Source organism: Schistocerca nitens, chromosome 5 (assembly GCF_023898315.1).
Source record: "Schistocerca nitens isolate TAMUIC-IGC-003100 chromosome 5, iqSchNite1.1, whole genome shotgun sequence".
Classification (NCBI taxonomy): domain Eukaryota; kingdom Metazoa; phylum Arthropoda; class Insecta; order Orthoptera; family Acrididae; genus Schistocerca; species Schistocerca nitens.
Genome location: NC_064618.1, coordinates 256,782,517 through 256,799,704, shown reverse-complemented (window position 1 = coordinate 256,799,704; position 17,188 = coordinate 256,782,517). Strand labels below are relative to the sequence as shown.

Below are 17,188 nucleotides of genomic sequence, written 5' to 3'. Positions count from 1 at the left end.
CACTTTGAACAGTGGATGTTACATTTCAGATGTGATACGAACCGTGGCTCTACCCTTCATTCGATCCCTGCGGAACCCTACATTTCAGCAGGATAATGCACGACCGCATGTTTCAGGTCCTGTACGGGTATTTCTGGATACAGAAAATGTTCGACTGCTGCCCTGGCCAGCACATTCTCCAGATCTCTCACCAACTGAAAGCGCCTGGTCAATGGTGGCCGAACAACTGGCTCGTCACAATACGCCAGTCACTACTCTTGATGAACATCACACACATCCATGCCCAAGGCAGGATTCGAACCTGCGACCGTAGCGGTCGCGCAGTTCCAGACTGAAGCGCCAAGAACCGCTCGGACACTGTGGCCGACAAAGTGATATACTGCAAGTCGAAAAATTCTGTATCAGGACCGTTAATATTTAATGGAACCAACGTGTCAAGCAGACTTAAACCACTCCCTATTAAAGAGTATGACCATAAATCGTACGCACACACACACACACACACACACACACACACACACACACTCTCTCTCTCTTCAGCTCAGAAAAGATATGGCTCTCTTGCCGGCAAGAGAATCTCTTATGTTAAATGTAAGCGCACCCAACATTATTGGGAAATAATACTGCATAATTGGGTTCGTAAGTTTTACACTACCAACAAATGTATGTGTGCATTTTTTTTAGCCAACTAGGACGACATTGGGCTGCCTCCAGTTGCTTTAACACAGGAGTTTCACATTGCTCTGCCTACTCAACATGTGTAAAACATGAGAGATAGGCAAAAAGAAGCTACACACTTGGAGCCACAATATCATTTGATTGATGTCCAGAAGAACTTGGCTAATAAAAATGGTTCAAATGGCTCTGAGCACTATGGGACTTAACATCTATGGTCATCAGTCCCCTAGAACTTAGAACTACTTAAACCTAACTAACCTAAGGACATCACACAACACCCAGCCATCACGAGGCAGAGAAAATCCCTGACCCCGCCGGGAATCGAACCCGGGAACCCGGGCGTGGGAAGCGAGAACGCTACCGCACGACCACGAGATGCGGGCTTGGCTAATAGCCATAATGTTAATAACACTTCATTTCTGAAATTATTGTTGGGAATTGGAGAAACATATAATATAGAACACGTATTAGGCATGCATAGTGTGCCCTCTGCTTGTTGCTCTCACACGGCTAACATTATCATGGCTGTTGTCTGCTGGCATCACATATCCACAATCTGTGGGTGTGTTCAGTATGCATCTATATCGTTTAGCAAGAGGGGATTTGGAAGGCAGAATTTAGACATTAGCCAGAGTGACACAGATCAGTGATGCAACTTCTCTCAGGTGCGAAATTTGCTTAGGCATTTCATATGCAACTGTCGACAGCTTTTCATCACTGTCAAATGAGTTGTGTCGGCATATCAGGAGATGGTGTGTGAATAGATGAGGTTTCTTTGGACGGGTACACAGCGGTACGCTTGACGAATTCATGCACAACTGGCTACGTATGTCTTACAACCTCATGTTTACACACATTTTCCGAATATTGGGGATAAAATAGGTCAAAATAATGCAAGGTGTTTGTACGTTGAATCACTTTTGCCATCGTTCTTTTAATAAATACGATGTCACACACTATTAATGCAGGGACATGTTTCATGATAATGAAATGACTTTAAATAATGCAGTCTGCTAGTTGTCAAGCCTTGTTTTTGTGGTGTATGACTGAGACATGCTGCGGCTCACGTTGATCCTGTTTGCAGGTTTCCGCCCTCTGTTGGAGGCCAGACGGTATCGTTTAGTTGGCATGGTTGCTGTTCCCAGAATGAGATTTTCCCTCTGCAGCGGAGTGTGCACTGATATGAAACTTCCTGGCAGGTTAAAACTGTGTGCCCGACCGAGACTCGAACTCGGGACCTTTGCCTTTCTCGGGCAAGTGCTCTACCATCTGAGCTACCGAAACACGACTCACGCCCGGTACTCACAGCTTTACTTCTGCCAGTATCTCGTCTCCTACCTTCGAAACTTTACAGAAGCTCTCCTGCGAAACTTGCAGAACTAGCACTCCTGAAAGAAAGGATATTGCGGAGACATGGCTTAGCCACAGCCTGGGGGATGTTTCCAGAGTGAGATTTTCACTCTGCAGCGGAGTGTGCGCTGATATGAGACTTCCTGCCAGATTAAAACTGTGTGCCCGACCGAGACTCGAACTCGGGACCTTTGCCTTTCGCGGGCAAGTGCTCTACCATCTGAGCTACCGAAGCACGACTCACGCCCGGTACTCACAGCTTTACTTCTGCCAGTATCTCGTCTCCTACCTTCCAAACTTTACAGAAGCTCTCCTGCGAAACTTGCAGAACTAGCACTCCTGAAAGAAAGGATATAGCGGAGACATGGCTTAGCCACAGCCTGAGGGATGTTTCCAGAATGAGATTTTTCACTCTGTAGCGGAGTGTGCGCTGATATGAAACTTCCTGGCAGATTAAAACTGTGTGCCCGACCGAGACTCGAACTCGGGACCTTTGCCTTCCGCGGGCAAGTGCTCTACCATCTGAGCTACCGAAGCACGACTCACGCTCGGTAGGAGCGGAAGGTAGGAGACGAAATACTGGCAGAAGTAAAGCTGTGAGTACCGGGCGTGAGTCGTGCTTCAGTAACTCAGATGGTAGAGCACTTGCCCGCTAAAGGCAAAGGTCCCGAGTTGGAGTCTCGGTCGGGCACACAGTTTTAATCTGCCAGGAAGTTTCATGGTTGCTGTTGTTTGTCTTCTTCTCGTGTTGACTGGCTCCACTCGGTTTCGTAAGTGTTGCCTGTCCGCTAGTGGCAGCAGCGGCGATTATTGTTATGTAGTAACTGTTGACCTATCCTTGGGGCGACGTCGTTGTTTTTCCAGGTCGTGTTAGTGGGCCAGTTCGGTTGGGGACTGAGGAGGAGCCAGGTCCGCTCAGTGCCAGACACGCCGGGACCGCTGGCGTCACGCATGGACTGCCAGATGGAAGGGCTGTGGTTACGAGGGTAAACCGGAACCAGGAAGCCTTAAGATGAGTGCATTTCAAGTAGATAAACCTCCACTCTTGTGATATCTATTCTCCAGTGACTTGGGTTCGTGTTGCTGCTCGTAGTGTCGCCAAGGCGAAGAGCAGTGAGTGGAGTGCTTTCTACTCTGGTGGTAGTGGTTCCTTGCTCGTCCCGGCCGCTAAACACAGTATTCTGGGGACGTAGTGCAGACCGCCGATTCGGGCTTTGGCGTATTGTTCCATGGTTGTGTTTGGTTTATCAGACGTCAGGTAGTTTCAGTAAGATTATCATAAGTCATTCGTTAGACTGCCACTAGTCTGAGCTACCACCTTGTGGAGTGAATGCAACTCTTGGCCGCCTATCTCATCGCTCGCGAAAGTGTTTGTTGCCAGACCTTCTCAGAGGTAGAGTCCTGGAGCACCATCTGTTGCCCCTTGTGTTACAAAGTTTACCATCATCTTATTTCACCCGTTTGGTGATCAGTTGCTTGTTTTTTTAATTAACCTTTGCTATTGTATTTGCTGTTTTAGAGCAGGTTTCTAAATTTTTTATATTACTGCCGTTCCTGGCGTGTAAGGCCTTCAGCCGTGATTGTGGTCTTTTGCCTTAAAATTATAAATTGGTATTTGTATTTTAGCAGTAAGCCTTAAAACATTATTTACTGCCATTCCTGGCGCCTGATGCCTTCAGCTGTGTTTGTGGTGACTTACCTTAATATTTCAATACCTGTAAGTTGTAAATTGCAGTGAGTTCTTAAGCAATTCTTAATTTATTCCCATTCATGGCGTGTAAGGCATTCATTCGTGATTGTGGTCACTTGCCTTAAAATTCTAATTTGGTATTTGTATTTACGGATTAAGCCTTTAAATTCTTCTTTACTGCCATTCCTGGCGTCTGATGCCTTCTGCGGTGTTTGTGGTGACTTGCTTTTAATATTTCAATAGCTGTAATTTGTAAGTTGCAGCGAGTTTTAAACAATTCTTAATTTATTGCCATTCCTGGTGTGCAAGGCCTACTGTCCAGATCACAGTTGCTAGTTTTCAAAACATTATCTGTTGTATCTGTATTTAATGGTGATTTGCTAAATTTTAGCTCACTGAAAAAACAATTATTTACACAGTTGTTTATTCCTTCATTAATAAGTGTGGTATTTTATTTATTGTTGAGTCTGGAATTACTACACTCCTGGAAATTGAAAAAAGAACACATTGACACCGGTGTGTCAGACCCACCATACTTGCTCCGGACACTGCGAGAGGGCTGTACAAGCAATGATCACACGCACGGCACAGCGGACACACCAGGAACCGCGGTGTTGGCCGTCGAATGGCGCTAGCTGCGCAGCATTTGTGCACCGCCGCCGTCAGTGTCAGCCATTCGCAGTCTTTAACACTGGTAGCATGCCGCGACAGCATGGACGTGAACCGTATGTGCAGTTGACGGACTTTGAGCGAGGGCGTATAGTGGGCATGCGGGAGGCCGGGTGGACGCACCGCCGAATTGCTCAACACGTGGGGCGTGAGGTCTCCACAGTACATCGATGTTGTCGCCAGTGGTCGGCGGAAGGTGCACGTGCCCGTCGACCTGGGACCGGACCGCAGCGACGCACGGATGCACGCCAAGACCGTAGGATCCTACGCAGTGCCGTAGCGGACCGCACCGCCACTTCCCAGCAAATTAGGGACACTGTTGCTCCTGGGGTATCGGCGAGGACCATTCGCAACCGTCTCCATGAAGCTGGGCTACGGTCCCGCACACCGTTAGGCCGTCTTCCGCTCACGCCCCAATATCGTGCAGCCCGCCTCCAGTGGTGTCGCGACAGGCGTGAATGGAGGGACGAATGGAGATGTGTCGTCTTCAGCGATGAGAGTCGCTTCTGCCTTGGTGCCAATGATGGTCGTATGCGTGTTTGGCGCCGTGCAGGTGAGCGCCACAATCAGGACTGCATACGACCGAGGCACACAGGGCCAACACCCGGCATCATTGTGTGGGGATCGATCTCCTACACTGGCCGTACACCACTGGTGATCGTCGAGGGGACACTGAATAGTGCACGGTACATCCAAACCGTCATCGAACCCATCGTTCTACCATTCCTAGACCGGCAAGGGAACTTGCTGTTCCAACAGGACAATGCACGTCCGCATGTATCCCGTGCCACCCAACGTGCTCTAGAAGGTGTACGTCAACTACCCTCGCCAGCAAGATCTCCGGATCTGTCCTCCATTGAGCATGTTTGGGACTGGATGAAGCGTCGTCTCACGCGGTCTGCACGTCCAGCACGAACGCTGGTCCAACTGAGGCGCCAGGTGGAAATGGCATGGCAAGCCGTTCCACAGGACTACATCCAGCATCTCTACGATCGTCTCCATGGGAGAATAGCAGCCTGCATTGCTGCGAAAGGTGGATATACACTGTACTAGTGCCGACATTGTGCATGCTCTGTTGCCTGTGTCTATGTGCCTGTGGTTCTGTCAGTGTGATCATGTGATGTATCTGACCCCAGGAATGTGTCAATAAAGTTTCCCCTTCCTGGGACAATGAATTCACGGTGTTCTTATTTCAATTTCCAGGAGTGTAGTTTAAAATAAATAGTAACTGATTAGGCCCCGTCTACAATCGTATCCGAGTCCTGCCTTCCCTTGACTATCAGGTCTCAATGACTTCTCACATAATGGTAAGGAGAGATAGGCTTCAGAGCGTTGTGGCAACTATAGTCAGAGGAAATCTGGGCAGGAGAAGAAAAGAGTAATGAAAAAGATAACACAACAAACATAACATTTACCTAACTTATATTTCTCCAAACGACTGAAGACTCTATACAAATGATGCAACAATAATAGAGTCCAGCTATCTATGTGTCAAAAAGAGGCTTGAAGCGTGAGCTGGGCTGAGTCGCTGCCGCCATCTCTTCTACAAACATCTAAAATGTTTTGAATCTCCTCGATTCCGAGAGTTCCGGAACCTGTACAGAAAATTGTAATAGAGATCAACATAAACATCATTTACGCCCTTTTTATAGATCATGAAAACCACGCATTGCATGTTCTGCCACCATACAGCAAGACGTTCAGAGATGGTGGTCCAGATTTCTGTACACACTGGTACCTCTAATGCCCAGTATCACACCCTCTTGCATTGATGCATGCCTGTATTCGTCGTGGAGTACTATCCACAAGTTCATCAAAGCACTCATGGCCCAGATTGTCCCACTCCTAAACCGCGATTCGGAGTAGATCCCTCAGCGAGGTTGGTGGGTTACGTCGTCCATAAACAGCCCTTTTCAATCTGTCCCAGGCATGTTTGATAAGGTTCATGTCTGGAGAACATGCTGGCCACTCTAGTCGATCTATGTCGCTATCCTGATGGAATTCATTCACAATATGTGCACGATGGGGGCGCGATTTGTCGTCCATGAAGACGAATGCCTCGCCAGTATGCTGCCGACATGGTTGCACTATCTGTCGGAGGATAGCATTCAAGAATCGTACAGCCGTTACGTCGCCTTCCTTGACCACCAGAGGCGTACGTCGGCCCCACATAATGCTACCCTAAAACAGCAGGGAACCTCGACCTTGCTGCACTCGCTGGACAGTGTGTCTAAGGCGTTCAGCCTGACTAGGTTGCCTTCAAACAGGTCTCCGACGATTGACTAGTAGAAGGCATATGCGACACTCATCGGTGAAGAGAACGTGATGCCAATCCTGAGCGGTCCATTCGGCATATTGTTGGGCCCATGCGCATCATGCAGCTTATTGCACACAGTTTGAGTCGTAACACGTCTTCCTGTGGCTGCACGAAAAGCATTATTCAACCTGGTGGCGTTGCTGTCAGGGTTTCTCGAGCCATAATCCGTATGTAGTGGTCATCCACCGCTTTGGCGGCCAGAACGAGGAATGTCGTCGGCAGTTCCTGTCTCTCTGTATCTCCTCCATGTCCGAACAACATCGCTTTGGTTCATTCCAAGACACCTGGCCACTTCCTTTGTTAAGAGCCCTTTCTGGCACAAAGTAACAATGCGGAAGCGATCGAACCGCATGGTTGAGCTACAGACAACACGAACCATGTGCCTCCTTCCTGGTGGAATGACTGGAACTGATCGGCTGTCGGACCCCCTCCGTCTAATAGGCGCTGCTCACACATGGTTGTTTACACCTTTGGGAGGGTTTAGTGACATCTCTGAACAGTCGAAGGGACTTTGTCTGTGATACAATATGCACAGTCAACGGATGTCTTCAGGAGTTCTGGGAGCCGGGGTGATGCTAAACTTTATATATTGCGGCGGCCGAAGATGCTCATGGTGCAGAGCCACTGGAGGCATGGCTCAATGGTTACACACAATTGATTCCGAAAGATCTCACGTGATCGCTTTGTGTGTCAGATGGTGACTTGCAATTCCTTTGCTGTAATACCCATAGCGTGGTATCGATCCATGATACCTCAGTTTTTACCTGTATCATTGCCAATGCTATCGAGAGAAAATGTCCGAAATAGCGGAAAAAGTGATGTGTTGTGGGTGTACATAGTTGGACATTATTTTATTTATGAATGTCCTAATGGCAGTCTTACAGCAGCATCACAAAAATGGCTCTGAGCACTATGGGACTTAACTGCTGAGGTCATCAGTCCCCTAGAACTTAGAACTACTTAAAGCTAACTAACCTAAGGACATCATACACATCCATGCCTGAGGCAGGATTCGAACCTGCAACCGTGGCGGTCGCGCGGTTCCAGACTAAAGCGTCTAGAACCGTTCGGCCACTCCTGCCGGCAGCAACATCACACTATTAATGTGTGGATAAGGTAAATGTGGCATATATTTGTTGAAGTGTGTTATTTGTTTCACGTGGAATATCACATCCTGCTAGTTGTAAACAACTATTAAAATATGGGAAAACTGCATAGTTTATTTACAAATTGCAGTGTGGTAATTACTCTGTCTCATATTTACAGTGGATATTTGTGGAAAACTCGGCTAAAGCTGTAAACAGATATGGAATGTTGCTATTAGAAAATACTGAACACATTTCTGCTGCTTGTGTTGACAAAAATACAAAACTTGAAGGTGGCCATTTTCGATCATTGCTTATTGGCTTCCAATGTGGAATGAACTAACACAATCTCACACACAATTAATTTAGAGGAATAGATGGACTAGCATTTTCCGCCATTTTGCAAGATATGCCATTATATCAGAAAATTATAATAACTTAGCTACACTCTATGATATCAAATTATCTTATCTCGTAAATTACGGGAATGTTGCAGAGATTTTTTAAGTAGCATGACTGTAATAGGTTTCTAACTATGGTGAACCGACCTTGATTGGTACGACCCATGAATTTGTTCTGGTAATATAACGGGGAGCGAGAGATTAAGGAGCTAGAGTCTTGTTGGTTCAGAGGCAAAAAGGAGATGCTGGAGGAGAACAGAAGGGGGTAGAGGCTCCCTGAGGGTTTGGGGAGGGGCGATCTTGAACATACCTCGCACCGTTGCCTCAGGCGTAACGTGCTATCTGGGATATCTTATCGTCATAGCTATCATTTTATAAGTGGACAACCAGTTATTATCAGCTTGGTCCCCATAACCACCCTGCCACCCTAATTAGAACTCACCTCAGCATGCGTGCACTATCGACGATATGTGGGTGCTGACTAACTTGGGTAACAACAACCATTCCGATGTATACTGTATAATACAGAACAATACAAAATTGTCAATACAATTTCACCTGCACCTCATCGGGCATTTAGCAGCCACATACTAAGCGCAACATTGCTCATCCACACCCTGGGGTAGTGGATCGTTGATATTCTGACCTCGGCACGTTCACGACCACCACCACCACCATTATGGCTGGCTAATCTATCCTCTACACTAGGGATCTGGAAGTAACAACACATTTCGTGCTGCTTGCAAAATTTCTTTGATGTTAAGGTACTATACCTTGTTATGTTAGTTTTTGTACCAGCTACGTATTTATTTTTTCTTATCTCAACATTAAAGAAAAGGTCTGTTCGGGAAATGAAAGGAATACACAAAGATCATCCATTACACTGCCAAAGGAGATGTTGAGTTCGTTCTCAATTTGCCTTACGTGAACGTTACGAAAGGCTTCAATCGACTATGCGGCACAGTAAGTGTTGTAATATGTGGTACCCCTCTCGGCAGTCCTTATATTTGCCCATCTCGAACACCCGTTCTGACTTCATCAGATCTGTGTTACCAAACCATGGTTAATTGCTTTCGTGTCGTTATACTCACTTAGTAAGCATCCAATCGTTGGCGATGAATGTCAGCAAGGAAATTTTTCTTTAAAATGAGAAAGCGTCAGTCGCGTTCTGTGTACCCACCAATCCCTTTATGTTGTACCTTTATTTCGAAGAGGAGCAGCAGAGCTACCTGTGTCTACCAACGGTGTCTGAAAGCTTTGACACTGAATTTACTGAATCCATACTCCATAAAAAATTTGTCGTTTACTTATGTTACAAAAACATTTTAAACTAGTTACATAATTTTGCTAACGAAAACAAACCAAAATACACAAGCAGTTCGAGACACTGTTAGCAATACCGTATTTCCGTGCTACACTCATCACATTTCATCCTCCTTCCCATTTCCCGATGATTCTCCCTTACGAACCATCGAGATGTCTCCATGCGATCTTTTAATGAAGAACACCGGGACAGCGCACTGTACTTGTTCGCTCTTTGACGTACACGATGTCTTCTCCCGTTCCCTCAACTGACTTGTGCACTGCTAGGAGACTACTGTTAACATGCCCTCACACTTTCATTCATTTCCATCTAGTTCTTAATATGTTATCTTTACTTATTTATCCAGTCCTACAATTTTCCAGGACAGTGTATTTACGAGAAGAACAGCCATTCATGTCTTTTTATTAATTACCAGCTGAGAAAAAATAGACTGATGTGCCAAAGAAACTGGTATAGGCATACGTATTCAAATACAGAGATATGTAAAAAGGCAGAATACGGCGCTGCAGTCGGCAACGCCTATGTAAGACAACAAGTGTCTGGCGCAGTTATTAGATCGGTTACTGCCGGTACAGTGGCAGGTTATCAATATTATGTGAGTTTGAGCGTGGTGTTATAGCCAGCGCACGAGCGATGTTACGCAGCATCTCCGAGGTAGCGATGAAGTGGGGCTTTTCCCATACGACCATTTCGCGAGTGTACCGTGAATAGTAGGAATCCGGTAAAACATCAAACCACCGACATTGCTGCGGCCGGAAGAAGACCCTGCAAGAATGGGAGAAACGACGACTGAAGAGAATCGTTCAACGTGACAGAAATGCAAACCGTCCGCAAATTGCTGCAGATTTCAATGCTGGGCTGTTAGTGCGAACTATTCCACGAAAAATCATCGTATTGGCTTTTGGAGCCCAATCGTGTACCCTTGATGACGGCACGACACAAAGCTTTTGGAGACCACTCGTGTACCATTGATGATTACACGACACAAAGCTTTATTCCTCGCCTGGGGCCGTCAACACCGACATTGGACTGTTGATAACTGCAAACATGTTGCCTGGTCGGACAAGTCCCGTTTCAAATTGTATCCAGCGGATGGATGTATACGTGTGTGGAGACAGCCTCATGAATCCACAGACCCTGCGCGTGCGCTCGGGAGCCCTACACGATTTTAGGCAGGTATACCAGCTTCCTTGGCTCTTCAGTGTATAATACAGCAAAATATCAGTATATTAGCTCACAAACCAGGCGTTGCCCAGATACTAATTTTCCCAATTTTTTATTAGAAACTGAAACAAAAACACGAACTGTGCTTGTATCGAAAAAAAAATCCATTTCAATGTATTCGTGAAAATAGCTCCGAGATTATGAAAATCCGTGTAACAAAAACGCATGATGTACAAATGTATAAGTACAGCACGAAAATGGCGAAACATGATGCCGGACAATTTCTGCACGCTGGGTGTAATTGCTTCACATGTCTACAACTCGATTTTGCAATGGTCTCTACGGATATGTCTAATCATAGCTCTCTGGACAACTAACGTTTTCGTCTGCACCGGTTTGCGCTTCGCAGTTGAAAGCTGTCAAAAGCGCTGACGGTTGTAAGATATTTCCATAATTTCATTGCGTTCTACGAGTACCTTAGTAGTAGAAAATAAATTTATCATTTCGTGAACAGTGCGGCAACTTTTCTGGCATCTGTGGTTTCACAAAGTTATGTCGCTTGAACTTCGTGTCGTACAATTATGTATTTGTGTAGGTACATTCACCGGCATAAGTGGCTACTGCCTGCGAAATATGTTGCCAATAGACTCTTAAATAGCAAAGGAGTAATAAACTTAAACATCATGCATGATGCGATAGATTTTCAGCTACCTTAGTATTTCTGATGTCATATCTCCTGAATTATGTTTGTTAGGTGGTTCTTACACCCTCAGAGATTGTTGCCTGACAGTAAATGATACGTTTACGAACTTTAATTGAAATTCGTCTATTGGTTTATGGATTAATTCCATCATATCCTGTGCAAAGAAAGAGTTCAGAAGCTACTGCTGTTTTACTATGTAGTATTTTCCAGAAAGAGACACATCATGATTACCTTTACAAAATATTGCTCTCCAGAGACTTTTCAACAGCGACACAGGAAATCTCTTTCGACTTTTTGTGCCACTGTGTAAATTAAATGCCCACCTTAATCAAATTACCCCACTCGAACGTTCGAAAATGGAGATTTAGCGCCATCGTGCCGTAAGTCAAAGCTTTTCAAAGCGCTCTTTATTAAGAGTCAGCCGAGTGAATATTTTTCCTGTAATAAAAGTTAGCTGGATTCCACGTACGACGCCTTCTGCTTTACAAGTAGCTTCCAGCTACGTAATTACCCCTTGAATAAGAAATGCTTTTGTTACGGTAGGAGGCGTTCCCGGAACCACTACTCGCTTTGAGAGAACGTACAGACATGCTTTCGATCTCTCTCTCTCTCTCTCGAAGTTGTATGTCAAGAAAGTTACATGACAGTTGTAATGATATTGTCTGCTTGCCTTCTGGAGCAAACAATTGTGCGCTAAAGTTTCGTGGGAGTGAACTTTATTTACCACGAAAAACCTCGTTACGAGTTTTAAAGTGTGAGAAACTGATAAAGATGGACTTTTTTTACAAAAATATTACGAAAAACATTGATTAAATGTGCCATGACCTACAAAGAACTACTATATGGAAAACTAATATTTATAATCATTGAAATTCTTAGAACAAATGCGCTGGTGATTTCTTTTCTCACTTATTCTTCTTCTTTTTCGATTTTTGATGATGCATCTTGAGCGTGCTGGCGGCCAGACGCCATTGCTGTAAGTGTAATACTTGGCGATTTCAAGCAACAGATGAAATTTTACCTAATTCTGTACTCCCTTACTGCAGTATTTACTAACCCCACCAGCCTACGCTTTAAGAAGTGTGTGTGAATATATTAAATGACACGGAACAGATGCAGATACTATTCATATTGTTGTCGGCCATCTGAAGAGTGATAACGTTATTTTACAATAGTTCTCAACTGATTAATAATATTCAACTTACACTTGTTTGAAAAAATACTAATAATACTAATCATAGCGTGTAGGCTTTCACGGCCGGCGTCTTCAGTAATTAAAACTTCCGGGCTAAGAGGCCGTGGTCCAATAGTAGAAATACTACACGCTCTATATAAACAGGACCTCCACGGCCTAGCAGCCAGTCGTAGAGTCACCTCAGATGATGTTGCCCGCAGCTGGCAACGAAACGTCAGGGAGAAGTATTTCTACTATTGGACCACGGCCTCTTAGCCCGGAAGTTTTAATTACTGACTAATAATACTGCTTCAGAGTTGATAGGTATTTTGCTTAATTTCAAGGAATTTTGCGTAAAAACATCGCGCTTGTTTGTGCTGATAGAATCTGTGGCCAAGACGATGTTTTATCAATATTTAAAGAAAGAAAATATTTATCGAGAGAAGCTTCAAATATTACGAGATGGTACACACAATTGTTCATGCTAGGACGCAACCCACGATAGCTAGTTATTTTGTTAAAGAACTATATTCGGTATTTAATAAAAAGATATCCCTGAGAGTTTTCTAGCCGGAACTTATAGCTATAACCGCCAAAGACAGATTAATACCGTGTGGTTGTAGTTTGCGCACGTAGGTGAGATGTATTTTCTGATAAAGCAGATGAACAATTAATATAATCTTACCACCAAAGAGAACTGCTATAACGCTATTACGTAGGTGCATGCTGCTTCAAATTAAAAGATGTTTCAGCGGTAAAGCTAGCTACCTTTAGAATCCTCGCAGATTGTTTTCAGTGTATATTTTGAAAGTTTCACGTAACATATTACGCAAAAAGTATTAAACTAGGACAACATCCTAAGATTTACTGCGCATAAACAAGCTTTATCAGATTCGTGTGATACATTTCACAGAGTGTGCATCTCTTTACAATAAATTAATACAATAACACTATTCATGCAGACATTTTACATGACACGACACGGCACACACCACAGTACATACGTTAACCACTAGTCCAAAATTTACAAATTTCTTTCTGTATTGTTCAATGACGATTTTTGGTCATAACTTTGCTTGTGCGTCTGCAATGATTAAGCTGCTAATCATAACACAATGCAGAGAATATGCTTAGGATGAAGAAAAAATGCCACACTTGGGGGTCGGCATGCTATTCCTCACCAAGAGGAATGAGACAGGAGATTATCTAGCAACATCAGATTGGTTGCATTTTAAAAACACTTGTGTGAAAGCTACGAGCTGGCATCGTGCAGCGCATCGGAATGGGTAAAGGAACCTGTATCACTCCGCACTACTTTACCAGCCGCCGTAGCTCGATGAGTATACAGTTGGAACATCAAACCCGGATCCACCATGATAGGGTTCGAATAGTCGTCAAAATCATTTTTAAATTTTTAGACGGCCGTTCCACAGTTCTTGCCGTTTAAAAGCAGGACATCGTGACAGCAATCTATTACATGACGGTGGGATCCACTAAATTTTAGTGCAAGTGTCTACTAACCGCACACAATACCTCATCCTTAATGGTCCTGTCAAGTTCATGTAAGCCGGCTTCCCGATGGAGTAAGGAAGCGATGAATGTGTCGATATGCTTTTAGTGCTGGGTGCATCCCGTAACCAAATTGCTGCTGCTCGTGCGTATGCTCCACAGTGCCTTCAAAGGCGCCATCCCGATAAGAATGTGTTTCGTCAGCTGGAGCAACGCCTTCGGAAAACCGGTGATCTTCGTCCACAAGTGATGAACTGAGGTCGTCCAAAGACAAGGCGTACTCCACAAATGGACACCATTCCTGAAATCGTTCTCCAATCACCTCGGCGAACTACCCGCGATATTGCAAGGCAGTTGCAGATATATGTATGTTTGCAGGTGGGCGTATTTCAGCCGCCAAATAGTCAGTGACCATTATCTAGCTTAGTTGGCATAAACAGCAGGAAATTTATACCGTAATATGAGCAAAAGTAATTTGCTTTTTTAAGTCCACCATAGTACATAAAACATTTCTCACAATACCAGCTGTGTACGAAAATTTTCTTCAAGAAGCAAGTCCACATTGACTGCTAGATACAAACTGACAGATGTAACTAGGCCATGTTGTTGTTGTGGTCTTCAGTCCTGAGACTGGTTTGATGCAGCTCTCCACGCTACTCTATCCTGTGCAAGCTTCTTCATCTCCCAGTACCTACTGCAACCTACATTGTTTTGAATCTGCTTAGTGTATTCATCTCTTGGTCTCCCTCTACGATTTTTACCCTCCACTCTGCCCTCCAATACTAAATTGGTGATCCCTTGATGCCTCAGAGCATGTCCTACGAACCGATACCTTCTTCTAGTCAAGTTGTGCCACTAACTCCTCCCCAATTCTGTTCAATACCTCCTCATTAGTTATGTGATTTACCCATCTAATCTTCAGCACTATTCTGTAGCACCACATTTCGAAAGCTTCTATCCTCTTCTTGTACAAACTATTTATTGCCCATGTTTCACACATGGGTACACTCCACACAAATACTTTCAGAAACGACTTCCTGACATTAAATCTATACTCAATGTTAACAAATTTCTCTTATTCAGAAACGCTTTCATTGTCATCAGTTATTTTGCTCCCCAAATAGTAAAACTCCTTTACTACTTTAAGTGTCTCATTTCCTAATCTAATTCCCTCAGCATCACCCGACTTAGTTCGACTACATTCCATTATCATCGTTTTGCTGTTGTTGATATTCATCTTATATCCTCCTTTCAAAACACTGTTCATTCCGTCCAACTGCTCTTCCAAGTCCTTTGCTGTCTGTGACAGAATTACAATGTCATCAGCGAACCTCAAACTTTTTATTTCTTCTCCATGGATTTTAATACCTACTCCGAATTTTTCTTTTGTTTCCTTTACTGCTTGCTCAATATACAGATTGAATAACATCGGGGATAGGCTGCAACCCTGTCTCACTCCCTTCCCAACCACTGATTCCCTTTCATGTCCCTCGACTTTTATAACTGCCATCTGGATTCTGTACAAGTTGTAAATAGCCTTTCGCTCTCTGTATTTTACCCCTGCCACCTTCAGAATTTGAAAGAGAGTATTCCAGTCAATATTATCAAAAGCTTTCTCTAAGTGTACAAATGCTAGAAACGTAGGTTTGCCTTTCCTTAATGTATCTGCTAAGATAAGTAACTAGGCCATACAGTCAAGGAAACATGGCATCGTCTTTGACTGCCCTTTCTGTTCGGCCTAGTTACATGTGTCATTGTTTCACTAGCTGTCGATGTGGGCTTGCTTCTTGACCAAAACTTTCATAGACAGTTACTAGTGTTAGATATTTTTTTTGCGTTCTATGATGGGCTTAAAAGAGCAAATTCCTTTTGTTAAAATTTTGGGTACAACTTTCCCGCCGTTTATGCCAGATAAGCTTGATAATGGTCATCGAACGAAACTAGTTGCGAATTGTGCCCAATAAATGATAGCTTGAGGCTTCGCCATGAATTTTATCAGTAGCAGATATCTCAAAGACTGCTCCTTGAAGTATTGCACGATTAAGAACTGCATCCATATCATTACACTTTAACTCAGCACCAGCAGGCAGAAGACCACATTTGATGAAAATAGTTTTATGAACGGCTGTTGCACCAAGTGGAAGATAACGAACGTTCGATAAATAAAGTGATATGGTCTCATGAATCTAGCTTCACTCGAGGAGGTATTTTCAACCTCCACAACAGTCATTAGTGGTCAGAACATAAACCACACGTCAACCGTGAACGTGGCTTTCAGGCACGCTTTGGCATAACGCTGTGGGGTGGAATTTTGTGGGGTGTTGTTTAGGGCTCTTGCCTGTTGTCGGACACGCTGAATGCGCCCCTGTATCGTACGTTTCTTTGCAATAGTTTGCCTGACGGATTAGAAAACGTTCCACTTGGTGTTCGGTGACAACTACGGTTTCAGATCGTACTGAAACCACACTTCAGAATGAATGTGTAAATGAAGCGTTTCCAGGTATATAGATTGGTCGTGGAGTTCCAATGCTCTGGCCCCTAAGTTGTCCGAAACTTAATCCACTAGATTTTTATTTTTGGGGCCCTAAAACATCAGGTCTATAGTACTCCGACCATAGATGTACACGACCTGATAACTCGTTTGCCTGCCACTTCGCAATGGTCGATGCAAGTGTGTTGCGTAGCGTCAAGGAAAGTACGATCTAGTGAATGGCGAATCCTGGCAAATGCAAGGTAGGCGCTTTGAACGTCTTCTGTAAAGTGAACGTTGGTCGTACGTGTACGTGCTGGGTCTGTGAGTATAAGGCTAGACGTCAGAACATACAGAATGGAATTATCGTGCATAGCATACTGTGCTGTCCAGTGTTGATTACCTGTTGTGTTTTTTGCACTTCATTGGATGCACATGATGTTACCACATCCATTGGCTTCATTTGTGTCATGGACGAAACAGTGGTAGTTTACGGGTGTAAGAAGTCATGTTATGCCTTAAAGATTCAATAAAGGTAAGAGCAACAGAAAGAAATACACAATGTACCGCTTTGCGGAGGTGTAAATTGGATACGATTTAATGCTTTAACTGAAAAAATGCCAAATCGACACGAATATCAGCGAATCCATATAC

The 17,188-nt window shown here is 44.2% G+C and overlaps 1 protein-coding gene across 1 annotated transcript in view; it reads left to right on the top strand.

The window, feature by feature from the left end:
* LOC126260373 (lutropin-choriogonadotropic hormone receptor-like) overlaps positions 1 to 17,188 on the top strand; it is a 341,279-nt gene that overhangs the window by 83,392 nt on the left and 240,699 nt on the right. The gene's annotated exons all lie outside the window — the stretch shown is intronic.